General features: G+C 36.1%; 5 non-coding genes across 5 annotated transcripts; all 5 read left to right on the plus strand.

Annotated features, from left to right (window-relative positions):
* Window positions 1-1050: 1050 nt before the first annotated feature.
* Trnai-aau (transfer RNA isoleucine (anticodon AAU)) lies at window positions 1051-1124 on the plus strand. Its single transcript has one exon. It is a non-coding gene; the product is annotated as a tRNA-Ile (tRNA).
* A 4274-nt stretch (window positions 1125-5398) lies between these two features.
* Window positions 5399-5472, plus strand: Trnai-aau (transfer RNA isoleucine (anticodon AAU)). The gene has a single exon. It is a non-coding gene; the product is annotated as a tRNA-Ile (tRNA).
* A 4265-nt stretch (window positions 5473-9737) lies between these two features.
* Window positions 9738-9811, plus strand: Trnai-aau (transfer RNA isoleucine (anticodon AAU)). The gene has a single exon. It is a non-coding gene; the product is annotated as a tRNA-Ile (tRNA).
* Window positions 9812-14085: 4274 nt separating this feature from the next.
* Trnai-aau (transfer RNA isoleucine (anticodon AAU)) lies at window positions 14086-14159 on the plus strand. The gene has a single exon. It is a non-coding gene; the product is annotated as a tRNA-Ile (tRNA).
* Window positions 14160-18433: 4274 nt separating this feature from the next.
* Window positions 18434-18507, plus strand: Trnai-aau (transfer RNA isoleucine (anticodon AAU)). Its single transcript has one exon. It is a non-coding gene; the product is annotated as a tRNA-Ile (tRNA).
* Window positions 18508-20887: the final 2380 nt, after the last annotated feature.

The following is a 20887-nucleotide window of genomic DNA, read 5'->3' on the forward strand; positions in this document are numbered from 1 at the left end:
AAACCTTGCCTATTAGCTTCGTGATCTGTAGATTTCCCACCATGAGGCACACTAGTTTCTGGATACTGTAGGCATGTCTACTTCATTTGTTTCATAATTATCATCATGGTTGCCTGTCGTTTCGCCAAATATTACAGATTGCTTAGCGATTGCTGCTGTTATATTTCTTATCACGTTATACTTTATAGACGAGTGTGTCCTAAGTAAAAATGAACTTGATGAACTTTGGTAAATTATTATTTTAACTTACTATACTGCCAATGTTCATTTCCCAATCAGTTGGTAATAAGAATGCACATTCATAAAAATCAGTATAGAGCATAGCAACTGTTTAACCTCAACAATTTTTGCTGAAATCATATTGTCAAACTGTATATTGAAGTGTCCAAGAGGATAGTAAGATATGTTTACTTTTATAATTTCCGAATTATGCATTTTACATTGGTTCAATAGATTTTTATAATGATAACACACACGTTGACCATGCGAAGTTCGTGGCTTCGATCGCCCCTTTGGCCATACTTATTTTATTTTCTCATACGTCTCTTTCATTTCTATTCTGCAGCACAAATTTCAATTTCCATTTGTAAAGGCACAAAATCTGTACCTAGTTATCTCGTAAAACTATATTATTCAATTCTAAAAGCTGCGTTAGTCTGCTACCCAAAACCTGATTCAGAGGACCATCTAAGATATATATGAGACCTGCAAGTGGAAGTGAGACATCCACGACTAACCAAGAGCCACCTTGGTATGTGTCTTATCTTCGTTCTCTCCAAAAGCTCGAGGAGTAATTTATGACTTTACTTAAAACAACACGCAATGTGTTAACGTTAGCACATTCGGCAATTATGAAAAGACCAATATTTGTTATAATATGGGAGTTATGCATTTTACATTATTTCCATATATTTTATACTATTAACATACACGTTGGCAATGCTTTTACGTACCCTAATTGTGTGGTTCCTTTTGCTAATCATTCATTGTGTGAAAGTATGTACTCCATCTGTATTTCTAGATTGTGTAGGAGGATTTTGATTAGCAAGTGGCCGCATAGCTCAGTTGGTTAGAGCGTCGTGCTAATAACGCGAAGGTCGTGGGTTCGATCCCCCCTGTGGCCAATAGTTTTCATTTTCGTTACTATTTTCCTCTCTATTTCTTTATTTACCTTTATTTTTTCTCCTTCTCTTTCATTTCTTATCTGGAGTAACGAAATAAAGTCTGTGCTATTATTTTTTAAAAGTTTAACAATTCAATATTAAAACTTTATGTTACCAAAATCATGATTCAAAATACGTTATATTTGAGATCTAGAAGGTGAAGTGAAAGATCCACAATCAGCTGAAGCACACTTTGGTATGTGTCTTATCTTCGTTATAGCAGTGAGCACGAGGAGTAATTCATAAGTTTACCTTAAACCTAATATAGAAAGCTATCAGTTAGAACTTTAGGCAAACATGAAAATAAATAATAAACATATTTTGGGGTATTGCACAGTAATAAAGTAAAGGTGTGTTCTCGATGTCTAGATCCGAGCCAGCTTATGAAAAGGTGACTGGATTTTGTGTGCTATAAGTGTGGGGAGAAGAGCCATGTAGCTATGAATAGCAAACGGCAAAGATTTGACAGTTGTGGAAGGTTTTCTTTATGTGTCAATGAAGGATATGCGACAAATGCCACAAGGAAGCCCAAACATGTACATGTTACAGAGAGGACATTGTGGAAGTGAATCCGCAGATTGGTGATGCTAAGAGGGAGGAACAATCATTGGAGTTACAGCTTGCCGAAGATGATGAAGAAGACGTTGAGAATTAAATACAGGATAATTATAGTGAAGAAAGAGGGGAGGAAACTGTGGGAAGCAGAGTCGATAAGACCGAACAAGAAATAGAATCGGAGGAAGAACGAAACAACAGGCGTACTGTTAGTGATAGATCGGTGACGGATCCAGGAAGTGATGACAGTAGGATGGTAGTTGAAGTCGCTGTTGAAAGGCAAACGATGTTCAGAGTTTTCAGGTAAACGGAAATGGAAATAACAGTACTGATATAGACACTTTCAAAGTCATACACAGTTGGAGAAGACGGTTTAATACAGTACCTAGACTGAAAACGAATAGCATGCGTCTCAAATCCATTAAATAATTTCTAGTATTCATGGAAATGATAAAACATGCGACATAATTTAATACTTTAAACACACTAATCATTATAATGGCCTTATATATTGTATCTCTAATTGTAAACGGCATGCTAGATTTGAATAAGCGAAAGTCTGTTTTAGAAATATTTCTAAAAAATAAGAGGCCATATTTTATTATTGCAAGAAGCCTTTTGGGATGATGAGTTTACTGAATGTATCAGAGAAAATGAGATTTGTAATGGTGACATATTTGATAGCAATGCCGTCATTAGGAGGGCTGGTGTTGATGTTTTAGTAGTGAGAGAGGTGAAAAATCAAGTGGCACATGAAATGTTTCATAAGGGTAGAATTTTACATTTAAAATAGATCTTGATGAAGAGTGGTTGATTTAATCAATATTTATGCTCCAAATCTTGTGCGAGTAAGGTATACCTTTTAATGAGATCAAACACATATTTGCATAACAATACTAGCGATAACACTATCTTGGTTGGTGCGTTCAATAACGCTTTATCTGGAATTGATCGACATAACAAAACCTTAACAGGGCTTTCTAAAATTAGTTATGATAGAAATACAAAACGACACACATTGTCGCATTTAACCTACTCGACACACTATTGACATTCGGTCCCAGACTATTTGGAATCAGGTCACAATTAGTACTTCGAGTTCAGTACCCACCATTGTAGTTCTAGCAGTTTTCGTCTATTTTCAGTACATTTTTTCCTCTTATTTTGGTGGGGATAGAAGAGTTATATATATGCATTTCTTGTAGGGATTTAAAGGTAATTGTTTATTCTGAAGAATATGAGTTCTAGGTGTGGTTTTCTCTTTGTATTTTGGCGACAGTGACTAGTGTGTTATAAGGCTTTGGTGATGGTCCTGAAGTGAAATATGTGTTCTATTTACATGCTGCTCTGTTGACAGTCCAGCCTCTCAAACAAATGCAGGTCAACCTTTGACAAGAACTTCACCGTGATATCATCTTTGACGGTATCTTAAATTAACATATGATTGTATTGATTGTCACACAGTGGAAAGGTCAGTATTGAGAAACAAATGTAGTGAACATATAGCAAAATAAATTGTATTCTATGTCCACGTTGCTGTAAAGGACAAACTGTGCCTCAGCCAACAAAGGCGACACACTATTTGCATCCGGTTCCAGACTGTGCATCTAACTTATTTAGCATTGAACTCTATAACGCAAACCTGGGTATGGTTCCGAACTTTGACTGGATGCACAACATCATTAACACTTCGGTGCGTCAAAATGAACAAATTTGGAAAACTATTAACTTACTTTTCTATGCAAGATTAGTTTGGAAAATGGGATTATTTGAGTTAGAGGTTATGCGAACTATGATAAATTGAATATTTATGCTGCCGAGTGGTCTAAAGCGCTGTCCGTCACTGATCACTGCCATCTCACCTCTGTCTGCGTGGGTTCGAGTCTCGGGCTCGTCAAATGTAGATACGTGAGAAAGCTTGCCGGTAGCTTCTCGTGGGTCGGTGGTTCTTTCTGGGGTTTTCCCGGTTCTTCCTCCACCATTAATACTGGCCGCCATGTATAGCCTATCTTGTGCTGAAAAATGGCGTTAAACCCTATAACAACAACAACAATATTTATGCTGATTTTCACAAGCCATTGACCATCAAATATATGGTCTGCATATTTTAAAATATTATATTTCATTATTTTGAGGACTACATTTTGTGAGAAAACACATACAAGCCTGGACGTTGTATAATAAGATGTTTTGGCTTTTATAATTCTTTTGCTTTGTGCTTTTATAATCTAAATAAGAACGGTTGTGGTGAACACACCATTTCTTGACACTACAATACATTGGAGACATCTAGTAGCTGAAGAAGGCGTGAGCTGTCCATATATTCCATTTTATTTGGTCTTTACCCTTGATACGTTACAGTATGACAGTGGAGATCTGATTTTAATCATGCTGAGTTAGGCTTGTCTCTTTTTCTTTCTTGACGATAAATTTACTCTTACTATTATTATTAATATTATCATTATTAAAACTGCTAGGAGTAGCAGTAGTTCATATGTCAGTTCCAGTAGTAGGTAATTATTTACTGGTCAATTTGAATCGATCAGGGCTTTAGGGCGGGATGCTAGATAGTAAATATGCTAGAGCTGAATTTGCATCAGATAACTCCTGAAAGCGTAGTCAACATGATAAAACCTTGCCTATTAGCTTCGTGATCTGTAGATTTCCCACCATGAGGCACACTAGTTTCTGGATACTGTAGGCATGTCTACTTCATTTGTTTCATAATTATCATCATGGTTGCCTGTCGTTTCGCCAAATATTACAGATTGCTTAGCGATTGCTGCTGTTATATTTCTTATCACGTTATACTTTATAGACGAGTGTGTCCTAAGTAAAAATGAACTTGATGAACTTTGGTAAATTATTATTTTAACTTACTATACTGCCAATGTTCATTTCCCAATCAGTTGGTAATAAGAATGCACATTCATAGAAATCAGTATAGAGCATAGCAACTGTTTAACCTCAACAATTTTTGCTGAAATCATATTGTCAAACTGTATATTGAAGTGTCCAAGAGGATAGTAAGATATGTTTTCTTTTATAATTTCCGAATTATGCATTTTACATTGGTTCAATAGATTTTTATAATGATAACACACACGTTGACCATGCGAAGTTCGTGGCTTCGATCGCCCCTTTGGCCATACTTATTTTATTTTCTCATACGTCTCTTTCATTTCTATTCTGCAGCACAAATTTCAATTTCCATTTGTAAAGGCACAAAATCTGTACCTAGTTATCTCGTAAAACTATATTATTCAATTCTAAAAGCTGCGTTAGTCTGCTACCCAAAACCTGATTCAGAGGACCATCTAAGATATATATGAGACCTGCAAGTGGAAGTGAGACATCCACGACTAACCAAGAGCCACCTTGGTATGTGTCTTATCTTCGTTCTCTCCAAAAGCTCGAGGAGTAATTTATGACTTTACTTAAAACAACACGCAATGTGTTAACGTTAGCACATTCGGCAATTATGAAAAGACCAATATTTGTTATAATATGGGAGTTATGCATTTTACATTATTTCCATATATTTTATACTATTAACATACACGTTGGCAATGCTTTTACGTACCCTAATTGTGTGGTTCCTTTTGCTAATCATTCATTGTGTGAAAGTATGTACTCCATCTGTATTTCTAGATTGTGTAGGAGGATTTTGATTAGCAAGTGGCCGCATAGCTCAGTTGGTTAGAGCGTCGTGCTAATAACGCGAAGGTCGTGGGTTCGATCCCCCCTGTGGCCAATAGTTTTCATTTTCGTTACTATTTTCCTCTCTATTTCTTTATTTACCTTTATTTTTTCTCCTTCTCTTTCATTTCTTATCTGGAGTAACGAAATAAAGTCTGTGCTATTATTTTTTAAAAGTTTAACAATTCAATATCAAAACTTTATGTTACCAAAATCATGATTCAATATACGTTATATTTGAGATCTAGAAGGTGAAGTGAAAGATCCACAATCAGCTGAAGCACACTTTGGTATGTGTCTTATCTTCGTTATAGCAGTGAGCACGAGGAGTAATTCATAAGTTTACCTTAAACCTAATATAGAAAGCTATCAGTTAGAACTTTAGGCAAACATGAAAATAAATAATAAACATATTTTGGGGTATTGCACAGTAATAAAGTAAAGGTGTGTTCTCGATGTCTAGATCCGAGCCAGCTTATGAAAAGGTGACTGGATTTTGTGTGCTATAAGTGTGGGGAGAAGAGCCATGTAGCTATGAATAGCAAACGGCAAAGATTTGACAGTTGTGGAAGGTTTTCTTTATGTGTCAATGAAGGATATGCGACAAATGCCACAAGGAAGCCCAAACATGTACATGTTACAGAGAGGACATTGTGGAAGTGAATCCGCAGATTGGTGATGCTAAGAGGGAGGAACAATCATTGGAGTTACAGCTTGCCGAAGATGATGAAGAAGACGTTGAGAATTAAATACAGGATAATTATAGTGAAGAAAGAGGGGAGGAAACTGTGGGAAGCAGAGTCGATAAGACCGAACAAGAAATAGAATCGGAGGAAGAACGAAACAACAGGCGTACTGTTAGTGATAGATCGGTGACGGATCCAGGAAGTGATGACAGTAGGATGGTAGTTGAAGTCGCTGTTGAAAGGCAAACGATGTTCAGAGTTTTCAGGTAAACGGAAATGGAAATAACAGTACTGATATAGACACTTTCAAAGTCATACACAGTTGGAGAAGACGGTTTAATACAGTACCTAGACTGAAAACGAATAGCATGCGTCTCAAATCCATTAAATAATTTCTAGTATTCATGGAAATGATAAAACATGCGACATAATTTAATACTTTAAACACACTAATCATTATAATGGCCTTATATATTGTATCTCTAATTGTAAACGGCATGCTAGATTTGAATAAGCGAAAGTCTGTTTTAGAAATATTTCTAAAAAATAAGAGGCCATATTTTATTATTGCAAGAAGCCTTTTGGGATGATGAGTTTACTGAATGTATCAGAGAAAATGAGATTTGTAATGGTGACATATTTGATAGCAATGCCGTCATTAGGAGGGCTGGTGTTGATGTTTTAGTAGTGAGAGAGGTGAAAAATCAAGTGGCACATGAAATGTTTCATAAGGGTAGAATTTTACATTTAAAATAGATCTTGATGAAGAGTGGTTGATTTAATCAATATTTATGCTCCAAATCTTGTGCGAGTAAGGTATACCTTTTAATGAGATCAAACACATATTTGCATAACAATACTAGCGATAACACTATCTTGGTTGGTGCGTTCAATAACGCTTTATCTGGAATTGATCGACATAACAAAACCTTAACAGGGCTTTCTAAAATTAGTTATGATAGAAATACAAAACGACACACATTGTCGCATTTAACCTACTCGACACACTATTGACATTCGGTCCCAGACTATTTGGAATCAGGTCACAATTAGTACTTCGAGTTCAGTACCCACCATTGTAGTTCTAGCAGTTTTCGTCTATTTTCAGTACATTTTTTCCTCTTATTTTGGTGGGGATAGAAGAGTTATATATATGCATTTCTTGTAGGGATTTAAAGGTAATTGTTTATTCTGAAGAATATGAGTTCTAGGTGTGGTTTTCTCTTTGTATTTTGGCGACAGTGACTAGTGTGTTATAAGGCTTTGGTGATGGTCCTGAAGTGAAATATGTGTTCTATTTACATGCTGCTCTGTTGACAGTCCAGCCTCTCAAACAAATGCAGGTCAACCTTTGACAAGAACTTCACCGTGATATCATCTTTGACGGTATCTTAAATTAACATATGATTGTATTGATTGTCACACAGTGGAAAGGTCAGTATTGAGAAACAAATGTAGTGAACATATAGCAAAATAAATTGTATTCTATGTCCACGTTGCTGTAAAGGACAAACTGTGCCTCAGCCAACAAAGGCGACACACTATTTGCATCCGGTTCCAGACTGTGCATCTAACTTATTTAGCATTGAACTCTATAACGCAAACCTGGGTATGGTTCCGAACTTTGACTGGATGCACAACATCATTAACACTTCGGTGCGTCAAAATGAACAAATTTGGAAAACTATTAACTTACTTTTCTATGCAAGATTAGTTTGGAAAATGGGATTATTTGAGTTAGAGGTTATGCGAACTATGATAAATTGAATATTTATGCTGCCGAGTGGTCTAAAGCGCTGTCCGTCACGGATCACTGCCATCTCACCTCTGTCTGCGTGGGTTCGAGTCTCGGGCTCGTCAAATGTAGATACGTGAGAAAGCTTGCCGGTAGCTTCTTGTGGGTCGGTGGTTCTTTCCGGGGTTTTCCCGGTTCTTCCTCCACCATTAATACTGGCCGCCATGTATAGCCTATCTTGTGCTGAAAAATGGCGTTAAACCCTATAACAACAACAACAATATTTATGCTGATTTTCACAAGCCATTGACCATCAAATATATGGTCTGCATATTTTAAAATATTATATTTCATTATTTTGAGGACTACATTTTGTGAGAAAACACATACAAGCCTGGACGTTGTATAATAAGATGTTTTGGCTTTTATAATTCTTTTGCTTTGTGCTTTTATAATCTAAATAAGAACGGTTGTGGTGAACACACCATTTCTTGACACTACAAGACATCTAGTAGCTGAAGAAGGCGTGAGCTGTCCATATATTCCATTTTATTTGGTCTTTACCCTTGATACGTTACAGTATGACAGTGGAGATCTGATTTTAATCATGCTGAGTTAGGCTTGTCTCTTTTTCTTTCTTGACGATAAATTTACTCTTACTATTATTATTAATATTATCATTATTAAAACTGCTAGGAGTAGCAGTAGTTCATATGTCAGTTCCAGTAGTAGGTAATTATTTACTGGTCAATTTGAATCGATCAGGGCTTTAGGGCGGGATGCTAGATAGTAAATATGCTAGAGCTGAATTTGCATCAGATAACTCCTGAAAGCGTAGTCAACATGATAAAACCTTGCCTATTAGCTTCGTGATCTGTAGATTTCCCACCATGAGGCACACTAGTTTCTGGATACTGTAGGCATGTCTACTTCATTTGTTTCATAATTATCATCATGGTTGCCTGTCGTTTCGCCAAATATTACAGATTGCTTAGCGATTGCTGCTGTTATATTTCTTATCACGTTATACTTTATAGACGAGTGTGTCCTAAGTAAAAATGAACTTGATGAACTTTGGTAAATTATTATTTTAACTTACTATACTGCCAATGTTCATTTCCCAATCAGTTGGTAATAAGAATGCACATTCATAGAAATCAGTATAGAGCATAGCAACTGTTTAACCTCAACAATTTTTGCTGAAATCATATTGTCAAACTGTATATTGAAGTGTCCAAGAGGATAGTAAGATATGTTTTCTTTTATAATTTCCGAATTATGCATTTTACATTGGTTCAATAGATTTTTATAATGATAACACACACGTTGACCATGCGAAGTTCGTGGCTTCGATCGCCCCTTTGGCCATACTTATTTTATTTTCTCATACGTCTCTTTCATTTCTATTCTGCAGCACAAATTTCAATTTCCATTTGTAAAGGCACAAAATCTGTACCTAGTTATCTCGTAAAACTATATTATTCAATTCTAAAAGCTGCGTTAGTCTGCTACCCAAAACCTGATTCAGAGGACCATCTAAGATATATATGAGACCTGCAAGTGGAAGTGAGACATCCACGACTAACCAAGAGCCACCTTGGTATGTGTAATATCTTCGTTCTCTCCAAAAGCTCGAGGAGTAATTTATGACTTTACTTAAAACAACACGCAATGTGTTAACGTTAGCACATTCGGCAATTATGAAAAGACCAATATTTGTTATAATATGGGAGTTATGCATTTTACATTATTTCCATATATTTTATACTATTAACATACACGTTGGCAATGCTTTTACGTACCCTAATTGTGTGGTTCCTTTTGCTAATCATTCATTGTGTGAAAGTATGTACTCCATCTGTATTTCTAGATTGTGTAGGAGGATTTTGATTAGCAAGTGGCCGCATAGCTCAGTTGGTTAGAGCGTCGTGCTAATAACGCGAAGGTCGTGGGTTCGATCCCCCCTGTGGCCAATAGTTTTCATTTTCGTTACTATTTTCCTCTCTATTTCTTTATTTACCTTTATTTTTTCTCCTTCTCTTTCATTTCTTATCTGGAGTAACGAAATAAAGTCTGTGCTATTATTTTTTAAAAGTTTAACAATTCAATATCAAAACTTTATGTTACCAAAATCATGATTCAATATACGTTATATTTGAGATCTAGAAGGTGAAGTGAAAGATCCACAATCAGCTGAAGCACACTTTGGTATGTGTCTTATCTTCGTTATAGCAGTGAGCACGAGGAGTAATTCATAAGTTTACCTTAAACCTAATATAGAAAGCTATCAGTTAGAACTTTAGGCAAACATGAAAATAAATAATAAACATATTTTGGGGTATTGCACAGTAATAAAGTAAAGGTGTGTTCTCGATGTCTAGATCCGAGCCAGCTTATGAAAAGGTGACTGGATTTTGTGTGCTATAAGTGTGGGGAGAAGAGCCATGTAGCTATGAATAGCAAACGGCAAAGATTTGACAGTTGTGGAAGGTTTTCTTTATGTGTCAATGAAGGATATGCGACAAATGCCACAAGGAAGCCCAAACATGTACATGTTACAGAGAGGACATTGTGGAAGTGAATCCGCAGATTGGTGATGCTAAGAGGGAGGAACAATCATTGGAGTTACAGCTTGCCGAAGATGATGAAGAAGACGTTGAGAATTAAATACAGGATAATTATAGTGAAGAAAGAGGGGAGGAAACTGTGGGAAGCAGAGTCGATAAGACCGAACAAGAAATAGAATCGGAGGAAGAACGAAACAACAGGCGTACTGTTAGTGATAGATCGGTGACGGATCCAGGAAGTGATGACAGTAGGATGGTAGTTGAAGTCGCTGTTGAAAGGCAAACGATGTTCAGAGTTTTCAGGTAAACGGAAATGGAAATAACAGTACTGATATAGACACTTTCAAAGTCATACACAGTTGGAGAAGACGGTTTAATACAGTACCTAGACTGAAAACGAATAGCATGCGTCTCAAATCCATTAAATAATTTCTAGTATTCATGGAAATGATAAAACATGCGACATAATTTAATACTTTAAACACACTAATCATTATAATGGCCTTATATATTGTATCTCTAATTGTAAACGGCATGCTAGATTTGAATAAGCGAAAGTCTGTTTTAGAAATATTTCTAAAAAATAAGAGGCCATATTTTATTATTGCAAGAAGCCTTTTGGGATGATGAGTTTACTGAATGTATCACAGAAAATGAGATTTGTAATGGTGACATATTTGATAGCAATGCCGTCATTAGGAGGGCTGGTGTTGATGTTTTAGTAGTGAGAGAGGTGAAAAATCAAGTGGCACATGAAATGTTTCATAAGGGTAGAATTTTACATTTAAAATAGATCTTGATGAAGAGTGGTTGATTTAATCAATATTTATGCTCCAAATCTTGTGCGAGTAAGGTATACCTTTTAATGAGATCAAACACATATTTGCATAACAATACTAGCGATAACACTATCTTGGTTGGTGAGTTCAATAACGCTTTATCTGGAATTGATCGACATAACAAAACCTTAACAGGGCTTTCTAAAATTAGTTATGATAGAAATACAAAACGACACACATTGTCGCATTTAACCTACTCGACACACTATTGACATTCAGTCCCAGACTATTTGGAATCAGGTCACAATTAGTACTTCGAGTTCAGTACCCACCATTGTAGTTCTAGGAGTTCTCGTCTATTTTCAGTACATTTTTTCCTCTTATTTTGGTGGGGATAGAAGAGTTATATATATGCATTTCTTGTAGGGATTTAAAGGTAATTGTTTATTCTGAAGAATATGAGTTCTAGGTGTGGTTTTCTCTTTGTATTTTGGCGACAGTGACTAGTGTGTTATAAGGCTTTGGTGATGGTCCTGAAGTGAAATATGTGTTCTATTTACATGCTGCTCTGTTGACAGTCCAGCCTCTCAAACAAATGCAGGTCAACCTTTGACAAGAACTTCACCGTGATATCATCTTTGACGGTATCTTAAATTAACATATGATTGTATTGATTGTCACACAGTGGAAAGGTCAGTATTGAGAAACAAATGTAGTGAACATATAGCAAAATAAATTGTATTCTATGTCCACGTTGCTGTAAAGGACAAACTGTGCCTCAGCCAACAAAGGAGACACACTATTTGCATCCGGTTCCAGACTGTGCATCTAACTTATTTAGCATTGAACTCTATAACGCAAACCTGGGTATGGTTCCGAACTTTGACTGGATGCACAACATCATTAACACTTCGGTGCGTCAAAATGAACAAATTTGAAAAACTATTAACTTACTTTTCTGTGCAAGATTAGTTTGGAAAATGGGATTATTTGAGTTAGAGGTTATGCGAACTATGATAAATTGAATATTTATGCTGCCGAGTGGTCTAAAGCGCTGTCCGTCACTGATCACTGCCATCTCACCTCTGTCTGCGTGGGTTCGAGTCTCGGGCTCGGCAAATGTGGATACGTGAGAAAGCTTGCCGTTAGCTTCTCGTGGGTCGGTGGTTCTTTCCGGGGTTTTCCCGGTTCTTCCTCCACCATTAATACTGGCCGCCATGTATAGCCTCTCTTGTGTTGAAAAATGGCGTTAAACCCTATAACAACAACAACAATATTTATGCTGATTTTCACAAGCCATTGACCATCAAATATATGGTCTGCATATTTCAAAATATTATATTTCATTATTTTGAGGACTACATTTTGTGAGAAAACACATACAAGCCTGGACGTTGTATAATAAGATCTTTTGGCTTTTATAATTCTTTTGCTTTGTGCTTTTATAATCTAAATAAGAACGGTTGTGGTGAACACACCATTTCTTGACACTACAATACATTGGAGACATCTAGTAGCTGAAGAAGGCGTGAGCTGTCCATATATTCCATTTTATTTGGTCTTTACCCTTGATACGTTACAGTATGACAGTGGAGATCTGATTTTAATCATGCTGAGTTAGGCTTGTCTCTTTTTCTTTCTTGACGATAAATTTACTCTTACTATTATTATTAATATTATCATTATTAAAACTGCTAGGAGTAGCAGTAGTTCATATGTCAGTTCCAGTAGTAGGTAATTATTTACTGGTCAATTTGAATCGATCAGGGCTTTAGGGCGGGATGCTAGATAGTAAATATGCTAGAGCTGAATTTGCATCAGATAACTCCTGAAAGCGTAGTCAACATGATAAAACCTTGCCTATTAGCTTCGTGATCTGTTGATTTCCCACCATGAGGCACACTAGTTTCTGGATACTGTAGGCATGTCTACTTCATTTGTTTCATAATTATCATCATGGTTGCCTGTCGTTTCGCCAAATATTACAGATTGCTTAGCGATTGCTGCTGTTATATTTCTTATCACGTTATACTTTATAGACGAGTGTGTCCTAAGTAAAAATGAACTTGATGAACTTTGGTAAATTATTATTTTAACTTACTATACTGCCAATGTTCATTTCCCAATCAGTTGGTAATAAGAATGCACATTCATAGAAATCAGTATAGAGCATAGCAACTGTTTAACCTCAACAATTTTTGCTGAAATCATATTGTCAAACTGTATATTGAAGTGTCCAAGAGGATAGTAAGATATATTTTTTTTTGTAATTTCCGAATTATGCATTTTACATTGGTTCAATAGATTTTTATAATGATAACACACACGTTGACCATGCGAAGTTCGTGGCTTCGATCGCCCCTTTGGCCATACTTATTTTATTTTCTCATACGTCTCTTTCATTTCTATTCTGCAGCACAAATTTCAATTTCCATTTGTAAAGGCACAAAATCTGTACCTAGTTATCTCGTAAAACTATATTATTCAATTCTAAAAGCTGCGTTAGTCTGCTACCCAAAACCTGATTCAGAGGACCATCTAAGATATATATGAGACCTGCAAGTGGAAGTGAGACATCCACGACTAACCAAGAGCCACCTTGGTATGTGTAATATCTTCGTTCTCTCCAAAAGCTCGAGGAGTAATTTATGACTTTACTTAAAACAACACGCAATGTGTTAACGTTAGCACATTCGGCAATTATGAAAAGACCAATATTTGTTATAATATGGGAGTTATGCATTTTACATTATTTCCATATATTTTATACTATTAACATACACGTTGGCAATGCTTTTACGTACCCTAATTGTGTGGTTCCTTTTGCTAATCATTCATTGTGTGAAAGTATGTACTCCATCTGTATTTCTAGATTGTGTAGGAGGATTTTGATTAGCAAGTGGCCGCATAGCTCAGTTGGTTAGAGCGTCGTGCTAATAACGCGAAGGTCGTGGGTTCGATCCCCCCTGTGGCCAATAGTTTTCATTTTCGTTACTATTTTCCTCTCTATTTCTTTATTTACCTTTATTTTTTCTCCTTCTCTTTCATTTCTTATCTGGAGTAACGAAATAAAGTCTGTGCTATTATTTTTTAAAAGTTTAACAATTCAATATCAAAACTTTATGTTACCAAAATCATGATTCAATATACGTTATATTTGAGATCTAGAAGGTGAAGTGAAAGATCCACAATCAGCTGAAGCACACTTTGGTATGTGTCTTATCTTCGTTATAGCAGTGAGCACGAGGAGTAATTCATAAGTTTACCTTAAACCTAATATAGAAAGCTATCAGTTAGAACTTTAGGCAAACATGAAAATAAATAATAAACATATTTTGGGGTATTGCACAGTAATAAAGTAAAGGTGTGTTCTCGATGTCTAGATCCGAGCCAGCTTATGAAAAGGTGACTGGATTTTGTGTGCTATAAGTGTGGGGAGAAGAGCCATGTAGCTATGAATAGCAAACGGCAAAGATTTGACAGTTGTGGAAGGTTTTCTTTATGTGTCAATGAAGGATATGCGACAAATGCCACAAGGAAGCCCAAACATGTACATGTTACAGAGAGGACATTGTGGAAGTGAATCCGCAGATTGGTGATGCTAAGAGGGAGGAACAATCATTGGAGTTACAGCTTGCCGAAGATGATGAAGAAGACGTTGAGAATTAAATACAGGATAATTATAGTGAAGAAAGAGGGGAGGAAACTGTGGGAAGCAGAGTCGATAAGACCGAACAAGAAATAGAATCGGAGGAAGAACGAAACAACAGGCGTACTGTTAGTGATAGATCGGTGACGGATCCAGGAAGTGATGACAGTAGGATGGTAGTTGAAGTCGCTGTTGAAAGGCAAACGATGTTCAGAGTTTTCAGGTAAACGGAAATGGAAATAACAGTACTGATATAGACACTTTCAAAGTCATACACAGTTGGAGAAGACGGTTTAATACAGTACCTAGACTGAAAACGAATAGCATGCGTCTCAAATCCATTAAATAATTTCTAGTATTCATGGAAATGATAAAACATGCGACATAATTTAATACTTTAAACACACTAATCATTATAATGGCCTTATATATTGTATCTCTAATTGTAAACGGCATGCTAGATTTGAATAAGCGAAAGTCTGTTTTAGAAATATTTCTAAAAAATAAGAGGCCATATTTTATTATTGCAAGAAGCCTTTTGGGATGATGAGTTTACTGAATGTATCACAGAAAATGAGATTTGTAATGGTGACATATTTGATAGCAATGCCGTCATTAGGAGGGCTGGTGTTGATGTTTTAGTAGTGAGAGAGGTGAAAAATCAAGTGGCACATGAAATGTTTCATAAGGGTAGAATTTTACATTTAAAATAGATCTTGATGAAGAGTGGTTGATTTAATCAATATTTATGCTCCAAATCTTGTGCGAGTAAGGTATACCTTTTAATGAGATCAAACACATATTTGCATAACAATACTAGCGATAACACTATCTTGGTTGGTGAGTTCAATAACGCTTTATCTGGAATTGATCGACATAACAAAACCTTAACAGGGCTTTCTAAAATTAGTTATGATAGAAATACAAAACGACACACATTGTCGCATTTAACCTACTCGACACACTATTGACATTCAGTCCCAGACTATTTGGAATCAGGTCACAATTAGTACTTCGAGTTCAGTACCCACCATTGTAGTTCTAGCAGTTTTCGTCTATTTTCAGTACATTTTTTCCTCTTATTTTGGTGGGGATAGAAGAGTTATATATATGCATTTCTTGTAGGGATTTAAAGGTAATTGTTTATTCTGAAGAATATGAGTTCTAGGTGTGGTTTTCTCTTTGTATTTTGGCGACAGTGACTAGTGTGTTATAAGGCTTTGGTGATGGTCCTGAAGTGAAATATGTGTTCTATTTACATGCTGCTCTGTTGACAGTCCAGCCTCTCAAACAAATGCAGGTCAACCTTTGACAAGAACTTCACCGTGATATCATCTTTGACGGTATCTTAAATTAACATATGATTGTATTGATTGTCACACAGTGGAAAGGTCAGTATTGAGAAACAAATGTAGTGAACATATAGCAAAATAAATTGTATTCTATGTCCACGTTGCTGTAAAGGACAAACTGTGCCTCAGCCAACAAAGGAGACACACTATTTGCATCCGGTTCCAGACTGTGCATCTAACTTATTTAGCATTGAACTCTATAACGCAAACCTGGGTATGGTTCCGAACTTTGACTGGATGCACAACATCATTAACACTTCGGTGCGTCAAAATGAACAAATTTGAAAAACTATTAACTTACTTTTCTGTGCAAGATTAGTTTGGAAAATGGGATTATTTGAGTTAGAGGTTATGCGAACTATGATAAATTGAATATTTATGCTGCCGAGTGGTCTAAAGCGCTGTCCGTCACTGATCACTGCCATCTCACCTCTGTCTGCGTGGGTTCGAGTCTCGGGCTCGGCAAATGTGGATACGTGAGAAAGCTTGCCGTTAGCTTCTCGTGGGTCGGTGGTTCTTTCCGGGGTTTTCCCGGTTCTTCCTCCACCATTAATACTGGCCGCCATGTATAGCCTCTCTTGTGTTGAAAAATGGCGTTAAACCCTATAACAACAACAACAATATTTATGCTGATTTTCACAAGCCATTGACCATCAAATATATGGTCTGCATATTTCAAAATATTATATTTCATTATTTTGAGGACTACATTTTGTGAGAAAACACATACAAGCCTGGACGTTGTATAATAAGATCTTTTGGCTTTTATAATTCTTTTGCTTTGTGCTTTTATAATCTAAATAAGAACGGTTGTGGTGAACACACCATTTCTTGACACTACAATACATTGGAGACATCTAGTAGCTGAAGAAGGCGTGAGCTGTCCATATATTCCATTTTATTTGGTCTTTACCCTTGATACGTTACAGTATGACAGTGGAGATCTGATTTTAATCATGCTGAGTTAGGCTTGTCTCTTTTTCTTTCTTGACGATAAATTTACTCTTACTATTATTATTAATATTATCATTATTAAAACTGCTAGGAGTAGCAGTAGTTCATATGTCAGTTCCAGTAGTAGGTAATTATTTACTGGTCAATTTGAATCGATCAGGGCTTTAGGGCGGGATGCTAGATAGTAAATATGCTAGAGCTGAATTTGCATCAGATAACTCCTGAAAGCGTAGTCAACATGATAAAACCTTGCCTATTAGCTTCGTGATCTGTTGATTTCCCACCATGAGGCACACTAGTTTCTGGATACTGTAGGCATGTCTACTTCATTTATTTCATAATTATCATCATGGTTGCCTGTCGTTTCGCCAAATATTACAGATTGCTTAGCGATTGCTGCTGTTATATTTCTTATCACGTTATACTTTATAGACGAGTGTGTCCTAAGTAAAAATGAACTTGATGAACTTTGGTAAATTATTATTTTAACTTACTATACTGCCAATGTTCATTTCCCAATCAGTTGGTAATAAGAATGCACATTCATAGAAATCAGTATAGAGCATAGCAACTGTTTAACCTCAACAATTTTTGCTGAAATCATATTGTCAAACTGTATATTGAAGTGTCCAAGAGGATAGTAAGATATGTTTTCTTTTATAATTTCCGAATTATGCATTTTACATTGGTTCAATAGATTTTTATAATGATAACACACACGTTGACCATGCGAAGTTCGTGGCTTCGTTCGCCCCTTTGGCCATACTTATTTTATTTTCTCATACGTCTCTTTCATTTCTATTCTGCAGCACAAATTTCAATTTCCATTTGTAAAGGCACACAATTTGTACCTAGTTATCTCGTAAAACTATATTATTCAATTCTAAAAGCTGCGTTAGTCTGCTACCCAAAACCTGATTCAGAGGACCATCTAAGATATATATGAGACCTGCAAGTGGAAGTGAGACATCCACGACTAACCAAGAGCCACCTTGGTATGTGTCTTATCTTCGTTCTCTCCAAAAGCTCGAGGAGTAATTTATGACTTTACTTAAAACAACACGCAATGTGTTAACGTTAGCACATTCGGCAATTATGAAAAGACCAATATTTGTTATAATATGGGAGTTATGCATTTTACATTATTTCCATATATTTTATACTATTAACATACACGTTGGCAATGCTTTTACGTACCCTAATTGTGTGGTTCCTTTTGCTAATCATTCATTGTGTGAAAGTATGTACTCCATCTGTATTTCTAGATTGTGTAGGAGGATTTTGATTAGCAAGTGGCCGCATAGCTCAGTTGGTTAGAGCGTCGTGCTAATAACGCGAAGGTCGTGGGTTCGATCCCCCCTGTGGCCAATAGTTTTCATTTTCGTTACTATTTTCCTCTCTATTTCTTTATTTACCTTTATTTTTTCTCCTTCTCTTTCATTTCTTATCTGGAGTAACGAAATAAAGTCTGTGCTATTATTTTTTAAAAGTTTAACAATTCAATATCAAAACTTTATGTTACCAAAATCATGATTCAATATACGTTATATTTGAGATCTAGAAGGTGAAGTGAAAGATCCACAATCAGCTGAAGCACACTTTGGTATGTGTCTTATCTTCGTTATAGCAGTGAGCACGAGGAGTAATTCATAAGTTTACCTTAAACCTAATATAGAAAGCTATCAGTTAGAACTTTAGGCAAACATGAAAATAAATAATAAACATATTTTGGGGTATTGCACAGTAATAAAGTAAAGGTGTGTTCTCGATGTCTAGATCCGAGCCAGCTTATGAAAAGGTGACTGGATTTTGTGTGCTATAAGTGTGGGGAGAAGAGCCATGTAGCTATGAATAGCAAACGGCAAAGATTTGACAGTTGTGGAAGGTTTTCTTTATGTGTCAATGAAGGATATGCGACAAATGCCACAAGGAAGCCCAAACATGTACATGTTACAGAGAGGACATTGTGGAAGTGAATCCGCAGATTGGTGATGCTAAGAGGGAGGAACAATCATTGGAGTTACAGCTTGCCGAAGATGATGAAGAAGACGTTGAGAATTAAATACAGGATAATTATAGTGAAGAAAGAGGGGAGGAAACTGTGGGAAGCAGAGTCGATAAGACCGAACAAGAAATAGAATCGGAGGAAGAACGAAACAACAGGCGTACTGTTAGTGATAGATCGGTGACGGATCCAGGAAGTGATGACAGTAGGATGGTAGTTGAAGTCGCTGTTGAAAGGCAAACGATGTTCAGAGTTTTCAGGTAAACGGAAATGGAAATAACAGTACTGATATAGACACTTTCAAAGTCATACACAGTTGGAGAAGACGGTTTAATACAGTACCTAGACTGAAAACGAATAGCATGCGTCTCAAATCCATTAAATAATTTCTAGTATTCATGGAAATGATAAAACATGCGACATAATTTAATACTTTAAACACACTAATCATTATAATGGCCTTATATATTGTATCTCTAATTGTAAACGGCATGCTAGATTTGAATAAGCGAAAGTCTGTTTTAGAAATATTTCTAAAAAATAAGAGGCCATATTTTATTATTGCAAGAAGCCTTTTGGGATGATGAGTTTACTGAATGTATCAGAGAAAATGAGATTTGTAATGGTGACATATTTGATAGCAATGCCGTCATTAGGAGGGCTGGTGTTGATGTTTTAGTAGTGAGAGAGGTGAAAAATCAAGTGGCACATGAAATGTTTCATAAGGGTAGAATTTTACATTTAAAATAGATCTTGATGAAGAGTGGTTGATTTAATCAATATTTATGCTCCAAATCTTGTGCGAGTAAGGTATACCTTTTAATGAGATCAAACACATATTTGCATAACAATACTAGCGATAACACTATCTTGGTTGGTGAGTTCAATAACGCTTTATCTGGAATTGATCGACATAACAAAACCTTAACAGGGCTTTCTAAAATTAGTTATGATAGAAATACAAAACGACACACATTGTCGCATTTAACCTACTCGACACACTATTGACATTCAGTCCCAGACTATTTGGAATCAGGTCACAATTAGTACTTCGAGTTCAGTACCCACCATTGTAGTTCTAGCAGTTTTCGTCTATTTTCAGTACATTTTTTCCTCTTATTTTGGTGGGGATAGAAGAGTTATATATATGCATTTCTTGTAGGGATTTAAAGGTAATTGTTTATTCTGAAGAATATGAGTTCTAGGTGTGGTTTTCTCTTTGTATTTTGGCGACAGTGACTAGTGTGTTATAAGGCTTTGGTGATGGTCCTGAAGTGAAATATGTGTTCTATTTACATGCTGCTCTGTTGACAGTCCAGCCTCTCAAACAAATGCAGGTCAACCTTTGACAAGAACTTCACCGTGATATCATCTTTGACGGTATCTTAAATTAACATATGATTGTATTGATTGTCACACAGTGGAAAGGTCAGTATTGAGAAACAAATGTAGTGAACATATAGCAAAATAAATTGTATTCTATGTCCACGTTGCTGTAAAGGACAAACTGTGCCTCAGCCAACAAAGGAGACACACTATTTGCATCCGGTTCCAGACTGTGCATCTAACTTATTTAGCATTGAACTCTATAACGCAAACCTGGGTATGGTTCCGAACTTTGACTGGATGCACAACATCATTAACACTTCGGTGCGTCAAAATGAACAAATTTGAAAAACTATTAACTTACTTTTCTGTGCAAGATTAGTTTGGAAAATGGGATTATTTGAGTTAGAGGTTATG

This window comes from Sinohyriopsis cumingii, chromosome 14, assembly GCF_028554795.1.
Source record: "Sinohyriopsis cumingii isolate HCF-2022 chromosome 14, ASM2855479v2, whole genome shotgun sequence".
NCBI lineage: Eukaryota > Metazoa > Mollusca > Bivalvia > Unionida > Unionidae > Sinohyriopsis > Sinohyriopsis cumingii.